Source organism: Siphateles boraxobius, unplaced genomic scaffold (assembly GCF_051911475.1).
Source record: "Siphateles boraxobius isolate OS27281-9 unplaced genomic scaffold, OSU_SipBor_1 11, whole genome shotgun sequence".
NCBI lineage: Eukaryota > Metazoa > Chordata > Actinopteri > Cypriniformes > Leuciscidae > Siphateles > Siphateles boraxobius.
Window position 1 is genome coordinate 15,510,547 of NW_027508711.1, and position 13,493 is coordinate 15,524,039.

General features: G+C 47.7%; 1 long non-coding RNA gene across 3 annotated transcripts; it reads right to left on the reverse strand.

The window, feature by feature from the left end:
- Nucleotides 1-1,360: 1,360 nt before the first annotated feature.
- Nucleotides 1,361-10,172, reverse strand: LOC143757519 (uncharacterized). Of its 3 annotated transcripts, XR_013210605.1 has the most exons (5): nt 10,048-10,172; nt 9,454-9,491; nt 2,179-2,237; nt 1,919-2,013; nt 1,361-1,572 (listed from the first exon to the last, which is right to left on the reverse strand). It is a non-coding gene; the product is annotated as an uncharacterized LOC143757519 (long non-coding RNA). The 3 variants fall into 3 exon arrangements; XR_013210599.1 differs by lacking the exon at nt 10,048-10,172 and having other exon boundaries at nt 9,454-9,587; XR_013210593.1 differs by lacking the exons at nt 9,454-9,491; nt 10,048-10,172 and having other exon boundaries at nt 2,179-2,248.
- Between the last annotated feature and the right edge of the window lie 3,321 nt (nt 10,173-13,493).

Below are 13,493 nucleotides of genomic sequence, written 5' to 3' on the forward strand. Positions count from 1 at the left end.
GTTGTCTCAAAAATATGAGGGCGCACGACAGGTGCTGTTTGAATGGGCATGATACTTCTGTGTAAAGATCTAGGGTGACCACCTGGCTATTGCTCTGTTGCAGGTCAGCAAACCTGATTTTGCGGGACATTGCGGGACATGAGGGAGAGAACTTAGCCTACTATTATTATACTAGGTGAATAAATATTGATTTAATATTAGATGTCTTTTTGCAGTGATGTTAACATGCTTTAAATTGCTAATAGGCTTTATAAAAATGTTAATGATGGCGCTGACCTGCGCTGTGAATGTCACTAATAATATAAAACTCATTTTAACAGCACAGGTCTATTCAATCTAAATAATTAAGTGAAAATAATAATCCAATAGCTAAAAAGCACATTTCCAAATAAGCACATAAATTCCATTAGTAAAGACTAGAAAGATTAAATGCGTTCTTGCCGGATTACGTGCATCTTGAATTTATATTTTTTCGTCTGATCTGGCAGCTTCGAGTAGGGCCTTCTCATTCATTATGTATCTGTAGAACTTTTTATGAGGTCCACAGTTGTGCGGTTCCTTGTCTCTGTCCACGCAGCAGTAACTGGTTTTAACCATGTATATTTTTTCTCCCATTCCTTATTATACGAACAAAGACGCTTTTTCTTCTCGGGAGCTCCAATTTTCAATTGCATGTTTTTTTTGTCTGTATCTGTGTTTTTTTTCTCTCAGTGTTTGTTTTCCCGCTCTGGCAAACACCATCAAAATGCAAAATGCGGGACAGGTGGTGGTCACCCTAGTGTCACAGTGTTGGGTTTGTGTTCCCCTGATGTCCACTAGATGTCCTCCTTTCCCACGGTGTCCTTCACTTATGAACTACATTTCCCACGATCCTTTGTCTCATCATTGCACTCAGCTGTCCAGCTGGCATTTTAACGTCGAGTCACTGTTGAATCAACGTCAGGTGCCAGTGTTGGATAACCATTGAATTTTGTTTAGATTTTGCAAATCTAATCAACGTTGAAAAAGCAACGTCATTCCAACGTCAAGTTTCTCAACATAGGTGAATTTGCCAATATTGAATCAATATTGATTTTAGTTTAGATTTTGCAAATCCAATCAACGTTGAAATTTCAAAGTCACTATAAAGTCCTGCTTTTCAACATAGTTTATTTTGTTAAACTGTTTTCACTAAAGTATTGATGTGTTCAACAGTAACACCAAACACCTTGAAATGGATACATAAACACTAAGTTTGCAGACACGCACAGTCAGCTAGGAAGAAGCCAATTGGTCAAAGCAAGACCAGGAAGAAGATTAATAAAGACATTTCACTGACGTAAGAAACATGCTTTATTACATGGCTTCAAGTGTGCCAACATTTCACACAACATAATTTTACACGTGTCGAATTTTAACCTTTAGAAAAACGGTTCAAACATTGGGCAACATTGAACACGGCTGGTTAAATCTTCCCTTCTTGTAACTTCTTTCTGCCACCGCCACCCATCCTCTCTGGTGCATATTTCAAGTATCTGGCCATGTATTCGTCTACTTTTGTTGTAGTTGTATCAAATGAGCTCAAGACAGCGTCTGATGAGGGGGGGAAAAACAGATCAGTATTAACAAATGCTAACTTCTCAAATTAAAATATTTTGCAAATATCAACTTTTGTGGCATTGCCAATGTTTCAAGTATATAAATTAGTATTTATCAACGTGCAAGGTCATTGATAATCATGTGCTTGGGCGAGCAACAAAAGGCAGTTGGTAGTAACCAGTGCTGCCAGTAGAGAAGTTAGTCTAGAGCCCAGAATGGAGTATTATATATAATATTAGAGCATGCTCTGTAGAGTCCTCCAGCTAAAATGATTTTTTATCTGCTTACTATATTCAATTATTTAAAACATTGTTACACAACTACGTTAAACCAAACTCACCACAGATTATCTTGTAGAGATGGGTCTTCATGAAGGCAACCTTCCCACTTCTTCCTCTGAGGCTCATTATGGCCATCATTTTATTTGTCATAGTTCTGCAATGGTAAAACAGATTTATATTAGAATATTATATTGCAGTCAAGTTCATTATGAAAATGTAGCAGAGAGGGAGTAAGTGGGTGTGTGGGGGGAGTGCATGACAGTATATGACAGGGAACAATCACTATTAACTAATGCAAAAAATGAACAAAGTTACTTACATTGACTTCTTTACATGGTCTGCAGCATCAATGCGTCCCAACCTCTTCAGATGTTTACTCTGAAAAGGAGCAACAAGAAGTTAAAAATATAACCAGAAAAAGTGGTCTGTAGAGTCCAGACCTCCACAAAGCAGGCACATGATGAGGACCAGGAGTTTGTAGTGATCATCAAGCTGAACAAGCCAATTGTCATAAAACTTTGCAAGTACTTTACTAGGGGTGACCCCGAACAGTCGAAGATTCGATGCATCGATAGGAGGAGCCTGATTCGACTACCAATCTCACAGTCGAATCTTCGCATAAGGGTGCTGAATGTCTGATTTCACATATAACTACTGGTTATCTGTCAATACGTTAATATAGGAGCCTATTATGATAATGCTGTAAATACAAATGTGCAAAGGAAGAAGCTTTAAATAAATATGTTTAACGTGCATGAATAAATCCAAACACCCCGTGACAGATTTAAGTTTCACTTTCGATACGTGACCGATAGAGGAGCGTTTTGGCGGCAGGGATTTAAATCTTTAAAAATGTCTGGGATAAGAAAATCTAAAGAGTGGATGCACACCATCAGAAAGGATATTTTCCCAGACTGAATTTAGCATCAGGAAAACGTCCTCGGGTTACGACTGTAACCCTTGTTCCCTGAGAAGGGAACGAGAACTGCGTCGAATGACACTTTGGGGGAACGCCCCTCAGCGTAGCGCCTCTGAAGTATGAATGAAACTGAGCCGATCTCTGATTGGTGCAACGTCATGACGTAATGGGTGACGGCAGATAGGCGGAAGCTATAAAAGCAGCCGGCACACATAAGATGTCAGCTTCTGTGATGAAGCAAGCGCTCCCAGGCAGGGGAAGGCGTGGCCAAGGGACGCAGTTCTCGTTCCCTTCTCAGGGAACAAGGGTTACAGTCGTAACCCGAGGACGTTCCCTTTCGAGGGAACTCCAACTGCGTCGAATGACACTTTGGGGGAACGAGTACCCACTACGCCACAACGCGCCCTGCCTGCCCTAGTGTGAAGCTGCTCACAGGCACACTTAGGACGCGAGCACAAGAGAGCCGGGTGTAGACGGAATGTCCAAACTATAAAACCTAATAAAGGTATGAGGGGCAGCCCATCCTGCTGCATCGCAGACCTCCTGGATGGGGGCCCCCGCGAGAAGGGCTCTAGAGGACGCCATGCCTCTGGTAGAATGAGCCCTCACGGCCAAAGGTGAAAGCCTAACGCGCACCTGATAGGCCGTGGAAATCGTTTGGACAATCCAGTTGCTGATGGTCTGCTTTGAGGCGGGAAGCCCCTTTCTGGGCGACCCGAAACACACCAGCAACTGGTCCGACTTCCGCCATGAAGAGGACCTCTGAATGTAAATACTCAGTGCTCTGACAGGGCAGAGCATGTGAAGTCTCTCTTCATTCGCCGTCACGTGAGGTGGAGGATGAAAAGCCTGCAGAACCGTAGGCCGTGCCGCACTGGACGGCACCTTAGGCAAATAGCCGGGCCTAGGGTGAAGAATGGCCTTAATGTTGCCTGGAGCAAACTCCAGGCACTCGTTAGATATGGAGAGCGCCTGGAGATCTCCTACCCTCCTCAGAGAAGTAATGGCCAACAAAAAGACCACCTTCAACGAAAGGTTCTTGGCCTCAGCCGACTCCAACGGCTCGAAGGCGGCCTCGGCCAGTCCTTCGAGAACCACTGCCAGGTCCCAAGTGGGAACCCTGGTACGAGCCGCAGGTCTCATCCTCCAAGCCCCACGGAGGAAACGTACGACCAATTGGTGTCTCCCCAGAGGCCCATCACTCAGAGGAGCGTGGAAAGCCGCAATGGCAGCCACGTACACCTTGAGTGTGGACGGGGTAAGACCAGTGGAAAAGCGATCTTGGAGGAACTCCAGCACTGAAGCCACTGGGCAGTTAACTGGGTCCACCTCACGCTCCCTACACCAAACGGTGAAGACGTTCCACTTTAGGCTGTACAATTTCCTCGTGGATGGAGCTCTAGAGCGGAGTATGGTCTCCACTACTCCAGCTGATAGGCCGGCCTCTAGGTACTGTGCCCCCTCAGGGGCCAGACCCACAGTTTCCATAACTCGGGCCGAGGGTGAAATATTGAGCCCTCTGCCTGTGTCAGCAGGTCCCTCCTGATGGGAATCTCCCATGGAGGGCCGTCCAGGAGCAAAATTATGTCGGAGAACCATACTCGGGCCGGCCACAACGGGGCTACCAACAGTAGACTGATCCCGTCGCGACGGACTCTCTCTAGAACTCCCGGGAGCAGAGCGATCGGGGGAAATGCGTACAGACGTAACCTCGGCCACGTCTGCACCATGGCAGCGGGGCTGGATGGGTGAGGGAAAACCACAGTGGACAGTGGGTCGTCTCTCGAGACGCGAACAAGTCCACTTCCACTGGGCCGAACCTCTGAGATATTGACTCCAGCCCCTCGGGGTGGAGTCTCCACTCCCCGGGCCTCAGCCCCTGTCTCGACAGGATGTCTGCTCCCTGATTTTGACTCCCCGGGATGAATGTTGCTTTTAGAGACAACAACTTCCCCTGGGACCACAGGAGGATCTGATGCGCCAGTCTGCATAGAGGGCGAGACCTCAGACCCCCCTGATGGTTTATATAGGCCACTACCGACATATTGTCTGACCTCACAAGGACATGATGACCTTTGAGGTCCGGCAGGAAGCTCCTCAGAGCTCGGAACACCGCCAACATCTCCAGGCAGTTTATGTGCCAGGAGGCATGATGGTCCTGCCATAGGCCTGTCGCAAAGCGGCCGTCCATGACCGCGCCCCAGCCCGTGAGGGAGGCGTCTGTCGAAGCGGTTCTCCGGCGACATGACGCTCCCAACACTGGCCCTTGGGACAGAAACCAAGCTTTCTTCCACATAGATAGGGAACGAAGGCATCTACGCGTAACCCTGATCATGCGGAACGGGTTTCCCCTCGGGGAGAACCCCTTGGTTTTTAACCACCACTGAAGAGCCCTCATGTGCAGCAGGCCGAATGGAATGACACTGGACGCTGCTGCCATGAGCCCCAACAATCTCAGGAAGTGCTTCACAGTGATGGCTTGGCCTAGCCTTATCCTGGACACTGTGGTCAGGATGGACTCGATCCGCTCGGGAGACAATTGTGCCCGCATCGTGACCGAGTCCCACACCAGTCCCAGGAACGTAGTTCTCTGGGCTGGTGTCAACACGCTCTTTTTCGTGTTGAGTCTCAACCCCAGGCTCTGGATGTGAGCGAGGACGACATCTCGATGCCGAACCGCCAGCTCCTGTGACTGTGCTAAAATCAGCCAGTCGTCGATATAATTGAGCACCCTGATGCCCTGAAGCCTCAGCGGTGCCAGAGCTGCATCCATACATTTGGTAAATGTGCGAGGGGAGAGAGCTAGGCCGAACGGAAGAACCCGATATTGGTACGCTTCGCCCCCGAAAGCGAACCTCAGGAACTTCCTGTGAGATGGAAGGATGGATTTGTGGAAGTATGCGTTCTTTAGATCTATCGTGACAAACCAATCCTCGGACTGAATTTGACTCACGATAATGGAAATAGTGAGCATCTTGAACCTGAATCTCCTCAGAGAACGGTTCGGGTGCCTGAGATCTATTATTGGACGCAACCCCCCATCATTCTTGGGAACTATGAAGTAGCGGCTGTAAAACCCGGACTCCCTGTCCGGTGGAGGAATACGATCTATAGCCTCCTTTGCCAGCAGGGAGTTTACTTCCTGTTCCAATACCCGACCCTGCACTGGGTCGACTACAGTCCAGACCACCCCGTTGAATCTGGGTGGGCGGGAACTGAACTGCAGCCTGTACCCATTTTGAATGGTGCGCAGGGCCCAAGGAGAAATATTCGCCAGATTTTTCCATGCTCTCGAGCCTGGCTTCGGGTATTAATCGGGATTCGTTCTCGGCCCCCTGAAGCGGATTCCCGGCAGGGCTGAACCAAAAACGATTCTCGATGGGCGGACGCAAATGCTGCCTGACCGCAAGCCTGTGGGGCGGACAGTGCAGCCTGCGTTCGCTGGATACCGATGTGTCCTGAAGCGTGTTTAACGGCGGGAGAGCAACATCGATTTCCTGCGGGCTCCGTGAAGGAGACGACCTCGGTCATTCCACCACGGGTGGGGCCGCCCGCAGAGATCCTAGAGTAGCTAGGATCTCTTTGACGAAGCCTTTTTAGCCTGCAGGACGGCCCTCAGGTCGCCCTGCTTAGGCTGAGGCTTCGCCTGAGAGCGCTGTCTATGCCCCCAAGCTCCTTGAGGGGGGGCTCTAGACGCGACGCTCTGTTTTTGAGCCTGTCTATAGGCGGAGGAGCTGGCTGATGGCTGTGGCTGCGGCTGCCCACTGGGGGCAGACTTCTTGGACACTGAGCGGCGAGGGAGATATTGTTTGAAGGCCGCTGATTGTCTTTTCGCCTCCTGAAACCTGTCGACGACGGTATTAACGGCGTCGCCGAACAGGCCAGAAGGCGAAATCGGGGCATCAAGGAGGAAAGCCCTGTCTTTCTCCCTGATGCCCGTAAGATTTAACCATAAATGCCTCTCCGAGACCACCATAGCTGCTATGGAGCGACCGACAGCGCGGGCCGTCTCCTTGGTGACTCGGAGAGACAAATCAGCGACCTTCCTCAACTCCGCAATATCTTCCGGAGTTGGACCCTCGCCCTCATCAATGTCCTTAAGAAGGTCGGCCTGGTACGCCTGGAGCATAGCCATGGTGTGAAGACTCGCACCAGCCCGACCCGCAGCCATATAAGCCCTGCCCACTAGCGCTGATGTGTCTCTACACTGCTTAGTGGGCAGCATCGGGGCTTTAAGGGATGATGCCGACTCAGGCGATAAATAATTCGCCAAAGGCTGTTCAACGCGCGGCATCATCCCATAACCGTTCTCTCGTGCCCCCATGATGTTACTATAATTTATAATAGGGGGATTGGAGACACGAGAAGAGTGTGGTTTTTTCCACGATCTACACAACTCGTTGTGCAGATCAAGAAAGAACGGCAAGCGCCGGTGATGAGGTTGTTCCCTGTGCTGCAGGAAGCGCTCATCCAGTTTACTTTTAGTCTGCGCTTCCTGCCTCTCTTGTGGCCAGCTGATATTTAAATGAGCCACCGCACGGGAAACAACCTCAATCAGCTCCTCATACGCGGGGACACGGGGCGGCGAGTCGTCCCCGAAATCCCCGCCCTCGATACTGAGCACGTCAACCTCCTCAGAGGCAGACAGCTCAAACATCGGATCCTCGACTCGAGCAGAAGAAGCCGCGGGGCGGGCTTCTGCGCGAGGCTCGAGGACATCAGAACTGCCCGATGAATCCCGAGAAGGTGCCTCAGCAGCCTCGAGATCCCCGGACAGATCTCTTTGCGAGCCCCATGAAGAGCGTCGCCGCGCCGCCTCAGCGGACGTGGGTCCCGCACCACGGGGCTCGCGAGGCTGACCATCTTCATCAAAGATAGCCAGCCGGGAACGCAGCACACGGATTGTCAACTTTTCACAATCCTCGCAAGCAGCCCCCTCGAGAGCATTCCCAAACAATGTGTGCACAGTTGGTGTGTGTCCCCGCCCGTGATGTAGCGAGGGCAAGGATGCACACACTTCCTGAAGCTCACACTCGCCATTTCACTCATTCAGTAACAGACAACAATAAATAAGACAAACAGTCACAGATTCTGTTCAGAAGAACAGAAAGCTGACATCTTATGTGTGCCGGCTGCTTTTATAGCTTCCGCCTATCTGCCGTCACCCATTACGTCATGACGTTGCACCAATCAGAGATCGGCTCAGTTTCATTCATACTTCAGAGGCGCTACGCTGAGGGGCGTTCCCCCAAAGTGTCATTCGACGCAGTTGGAGTTCCCTCGAAAGGGAACCATGATCGCACTTCTGCAGGCCAACGTTAACAAGTTGGTTTTCTTTATAATAACGGTTTTCAATGGGAGAAAAATTAGCTTTTAATTAAAACGCGTTGCGTTCATATAGGCTACTGGGCTCATCTGCTTTTCTGTAGGCTATACAGTATGCTTTATTAATAAGGTGTGTATAGAGTTTGATCTTTTAATATAACTGTCTTAGGACATTAAGCCGTTAAACGTTTTTCATGTTAAGCGTTTTAGAATATATTTTATCCGCGCACACAATTTGAAAAGACTCAAATGGACACAGAGACACAGACAGAGTGAAAGACTACATTTTTTTCTCTCTCGATCAGGTAGGGTACAAGTGATTTCAAAACATTTCAGCCGGTTCTAATTTGATTTCTGGATGCTGTAAACATGTTTAGATAAACTGTCACTCGAGTTCAGCGTTTATTGTTGTTTATGCAGTTAAAAATACAAAGTTGACCATTGTGGCTATACTTTCGATATTTTAATAATATTTTTATTTTTTATTTTATTTATTGACCACTCAGGGTAATCTAATTTAACTATCTGTGGCTTGTGTTTTGAATATATGTTCCCCTGCAATTTAGGCACTTTGCAGACATTTGTTCTGCATCTTGTGACTTGATTCAGACTTGTTTCGTTTATTTTTTTATTTTTTAGAAAGGTATATTCTGTTCTAATTTAATCCTGTAAATTAATTGTTGATTATTTTTCGGTGCATAGATATTGCGCCCTGTAGGCAATTTAGCCGATTTAGTTTGATTTGCATGTGAAATGCAAATCCTGTCTGCAGTGTGGCCTTTCTGCAGTTATTTATGTTATTTCTTAGTTGTATTGATCCGAAATGTTTTTCTACATTTTTTTCTATATCTTTGTGTGATGTTTTGTACATCCAGGCTTTAAAATGTTAAAGCCCGGCCCCCTCCCTAACCCCACACACACGATTCGACTATTAGTCGACTATAGGGAAGACTTGACGATTCTGATTCGACTATGAAAATCCTTAGTCGGGGACACCCCTATACTTTACAAAATTAATTTAACCCTTTTGTTGTCTTCGTTTATATATATATATATATTCAAATTCATAATTTTTTGTGATACATCTAGAAGTGAAAATAAAAACTAAATATTTTAAGCCTAAATGTTTTATAAAGAAAATCATTCAATTTGAAAATAAGTCAAAAACATTCAATCAAATGAGGTACATTTTTTAATTTTTAATTACATTTTTTTAAATAATATCTTCCACATCAAACTGTATTTAAATTTTACAAAAATGTAAATGATTTTTTTTTAGTTTTAAGGGTTACAGTTAATGTTACTTTCAGATTCAAATAGATGGTTGGATTAGGTATGGGGACAACTCACCTTTGAAGGAGACTTTCAGGTCATGTTCCTCCAAATCTCTGGAAAAGAGAAAGAAGAAGAATGTGAAATCTCAACCTTATTTTTAAAGTTTGTGGATGGAAAGTGTATCAATGTGCCACGTTCGACCAACAAAGACATCCCTACACCCTAGCGCACACACACACACACACACACACACACACACTGGCGGCGGTTGGTGCATGGTTAAGCTAGCACACAATGGCGGTTCGCGGTTAAAATAGTCTGCCCGTAGTACACACACACACAAACACACACACACACACACACACACACACACACACACACACACACACACACACACACACACACACACACACACACACACACACACACACACACACACACACACACACACACACACACACACACACACACACACACACACACACACACAGAGAGAGATAGAACTGCGGTTGGCGGTTAGCTAGCACACAACAGCGGTTCGCGGTTAAACTAGAATGTCCATACACACAATATTAATTAACACAATAAGTATGGGCCTGAGTCAGGCACACTCAAAATTTATTTAGGAATTTTCTAGTTATAAAATGTGACTTCAAAAACGTTGCTTACCGTCTGAGCTGTTACCCCCAAATTCAGTCCGAACCGGTCCAGGTCAGAAGCTGCTAGCATGACGATGACGACACAGACCCACTTCGCGCATGCGCAAGCGGGTGTTAATTGTCTGGAACCGTCAGAGCCAATAGAATCCAGTTCTAGTCACCGCCTTTGTGTGATGGACAACCGCCGTCCTCCAATCAAGCCCTTGTATTGAACGATATTCCAAAATGATCTCTCAAATATCACACATTGAGGGTGACAGTCACTCATTTCGGTCTTTTGTCACGCACTCCCGCCACACATTGTATTTCTCACGCTGAAAACTATTTATAATATATTTAATATGCAGCAGCGCCCAAAATTTCTCGGGCTCCGCCGCTCTCATGAACCAAGCGTGGAATCAAGCGTGTCTCCCCTAGAGTTCTTAGTGGAGCCTGACACTTATCAGCCAAAAAAAGAAAGCGGTTACAAAATAGCCAATCAGAAAATAGCACTATTGTATCTGGGTAAGATTCAAGAAAAGTCATGATCTGATCTCCTGCTTTAATGTTACAAAAAATTCACAACTTGTTTGACAAACAATGCCAACTTGACTGCTGTTAGAGAATGTTTTCCAGGTAATTAGCATCAGTTTTTCATGAGTGTCTGTAACTTACCCAACAGTCTTGCCTGTCTTTAAAACTTGAGAGCCCTGTCAATCAGACTGGAGTTGCTCTCAAAGTACGCCGGGAGATGTAGAAAGCGCTTTTATCACGACTCAAAAAACGTTTAATTCAGAGTTGATCTTTCAACGTTGTACGTTGTATCATTATTCATGTATCAACACTTTTTCAACAGTTAATTGATCAGCATTGTTTCGATGTTGGAACAACGTTATTTTTCTACTTATATATTTCAACAAAATGTTTAAAAGTCATGGTTGTAAAATTAATGTTGATTTGACTTGATTTGATACAACTCAAATTTTTAAAATATTTTTATGTTGAATCTGTAGTGAGTTAACAACATCACTTCAACTATTTGGTCTTCAACGTTGTTTTGACGTTGAATTAATGTTTCTTCATAAACTGACATTAATTCAACAACATTTAAACGTTTAACGTCAGTCGAATGCCAGCTGATCACTGATCATTGCACTCAGCCAATTCCCCATTATCATTGTCGATTCCCTGTGTATATAACCCTGTCTGTTTTAGTATGTGTCACGGAGTCCTTGTATGTATCACGCTACTTCAGTCATCCAGTTTCCTTGCTTCTTGTTTTGTTCCTGTTCCTGTTCATGTTGGATTGCCTTATGGATTTTGAACCTTGCTTTGGACTGGTTTACGATTTTGGATTATCCCTAATAAAACTACTGCTTTTGGATTTAACCCCTGTTTCCCGTGTGTGGATCGTGACAGAAGGACTCCGTCCCACCCTAAATCCAGCGGTATGTTTTCAAACTTCTCTTCCCCAGCCACTGAGCGGGAGAGGAGAGATTATTTTCAGGGAACCCGCCTAGTCATTTTCCGCAGAGGAGGAGGTGGTCGAGAAGAAGTTCAACACCACTCTCCACCCTTGCCCCCCTTCGACCCTGGGCCAGTGAGGGACAGCTCAGAGCCAACATCTCAACGTCACGGACGGAAAAGGGGGAGGAAACGCACGTCTGCCCAGTCAGAGATTGTTCACGTTCCGTCTGCCCAGTCAGAGACTGTTCACTACACGTCTGCCCAGTCAGAGACTGTTCACGTCACGTCTGCCCAGTCAGAGACTGTTCACGTTCCGTCTGCCCAGTCAGAGACTGTTCACGTCACGTCTGCCCAGTCAGAGACTGTTCACGTTCCGTCTGCCCAGTCAGAGACTGTTCACGTCACGTCTGCCCAGTCAGAGACTGTTCACGTCACGTCTGCCCAGTCAGAGACTGTTCACATTCCGTCTGCCCAGTCAGAGACTTTTTTAACGTTCCGTCTGCCTTCATGGACCTGGACTATCTGGAGCGTCTGGCTTGGATCCTGGACATGCCCGTGTCTCCTGTTCCAGAGCCGGAGCCAGTGTCTGCTGTTCCAGAGCCGGAGGCAGAGCCAATGCCTGTTCCATAGCCGGAGGCAGGGCCAGTGCTCGTTCCAGAGCCGGAGGCATAGTCAGTACATGTTCCAGAGCCGGAGGCAGAGCCAGTGCTGTCTGCCTTCATGGACCTAGACTATCTGGAGCGTCTGGCTCGGATCCTGGACATGCCCGTGTCTGCTGTTTCAGAGCCGGAGCCAGTGTCTCCTGTTCCAGGGCCGGAGCCAGTGTCTGTTCCAGGGCCGGAGCCAGTGTCTGTTCCCGGGCCGGAGCCGGAGGCAGAGCCATTGCCCATTCCAGAGCCGGAGGCAGAGCCATTGCCCGTTCCAGAGCCGGAGGCAGAGCCAATGCCCGTTCCAGAGCCGGAGGCAGAGCCAATGCCCGTTCCAGAGCCGGAGGCAGAGCCAGTGCCCGTACCAGAGCTGGAGCCAATGTCTGTTCCTGAGCCAGTGCTTGTTCCAGCGCCAGAGCCAGTGTTTGTTTCTGTGTTTGTGTCTGTTCTTGTGACTGTTACAGTTCTTGTGTCTGTTCCTGAGCCGGAACAGAGCCGGTGTCTGTTCCTGAGCCGGTGTCTGCTGTACCTGAGCCGGTGTCTGCTGTACCTGAGCCGGTGTCTGCTGTTCCTGAGCCGGTGTCTGTTGTTCCTGAGCCGGTGTCTGCTGTTCCTGAGCCGGTGTCTGCTGTTCCTGAGCCGGTGTCTGCTGTTCCTGAGTCGGTGGCTGCTCCACCCTGGCCGCCCGAGGGGTCTACCTGGCCGCCCGAGGGGTCGTCACCGCCCTGGCCGCTCGAGGGGTCGTCACCGCCCTGGCCGCCCGAGAGGTCTTCTTCACCCTGGCCGCCCGATGGACTTTGCGTCTCGCCCTGGCCTCCCCATGAACTGTGTGTTTCGCCCTGGCCTCCCCATGGACTTTGTGTTTCCCCCTGGATGCCCGATAGATTTTTTGTTTTGCCCTGGTCCCCGGTTAAACCCTCACCCCTTGTTCCTGTCTCCCTTCATGGACCTGGACCACCTTCCCTCCCCCTGATCCTCCACCGTTCCACCTCCCTCCTTTTCACTGATCATTGCACTCAGCCAATTCCCCATTATCATTGTTGATTCCCTTTGTATATAACCCTGTCTGTTTCAGTATGTGTCACGGAGTCCTTGTATGTATCACGCTACTTCTGTCATCCAGTTTCCTTGCTTCTTGTTTTGTTCCTGTTCCTGTTCATGTTGGATTGCCTTTTGGATTTTGACCCTTGCTTTGGACCGGTTTACGATTTTGGATTATCCCTAATAAAACTACTGCTTTTGGATTTAACCCCTGTTTCCCGTGTGTGGATCGTGACACCTAGATCTACCACGTATGGCGCGAGATGCGTTTCAGTAGCTGAATTTACATGAGCACGTTTTGTTTGATCTAATTCTGAATAAT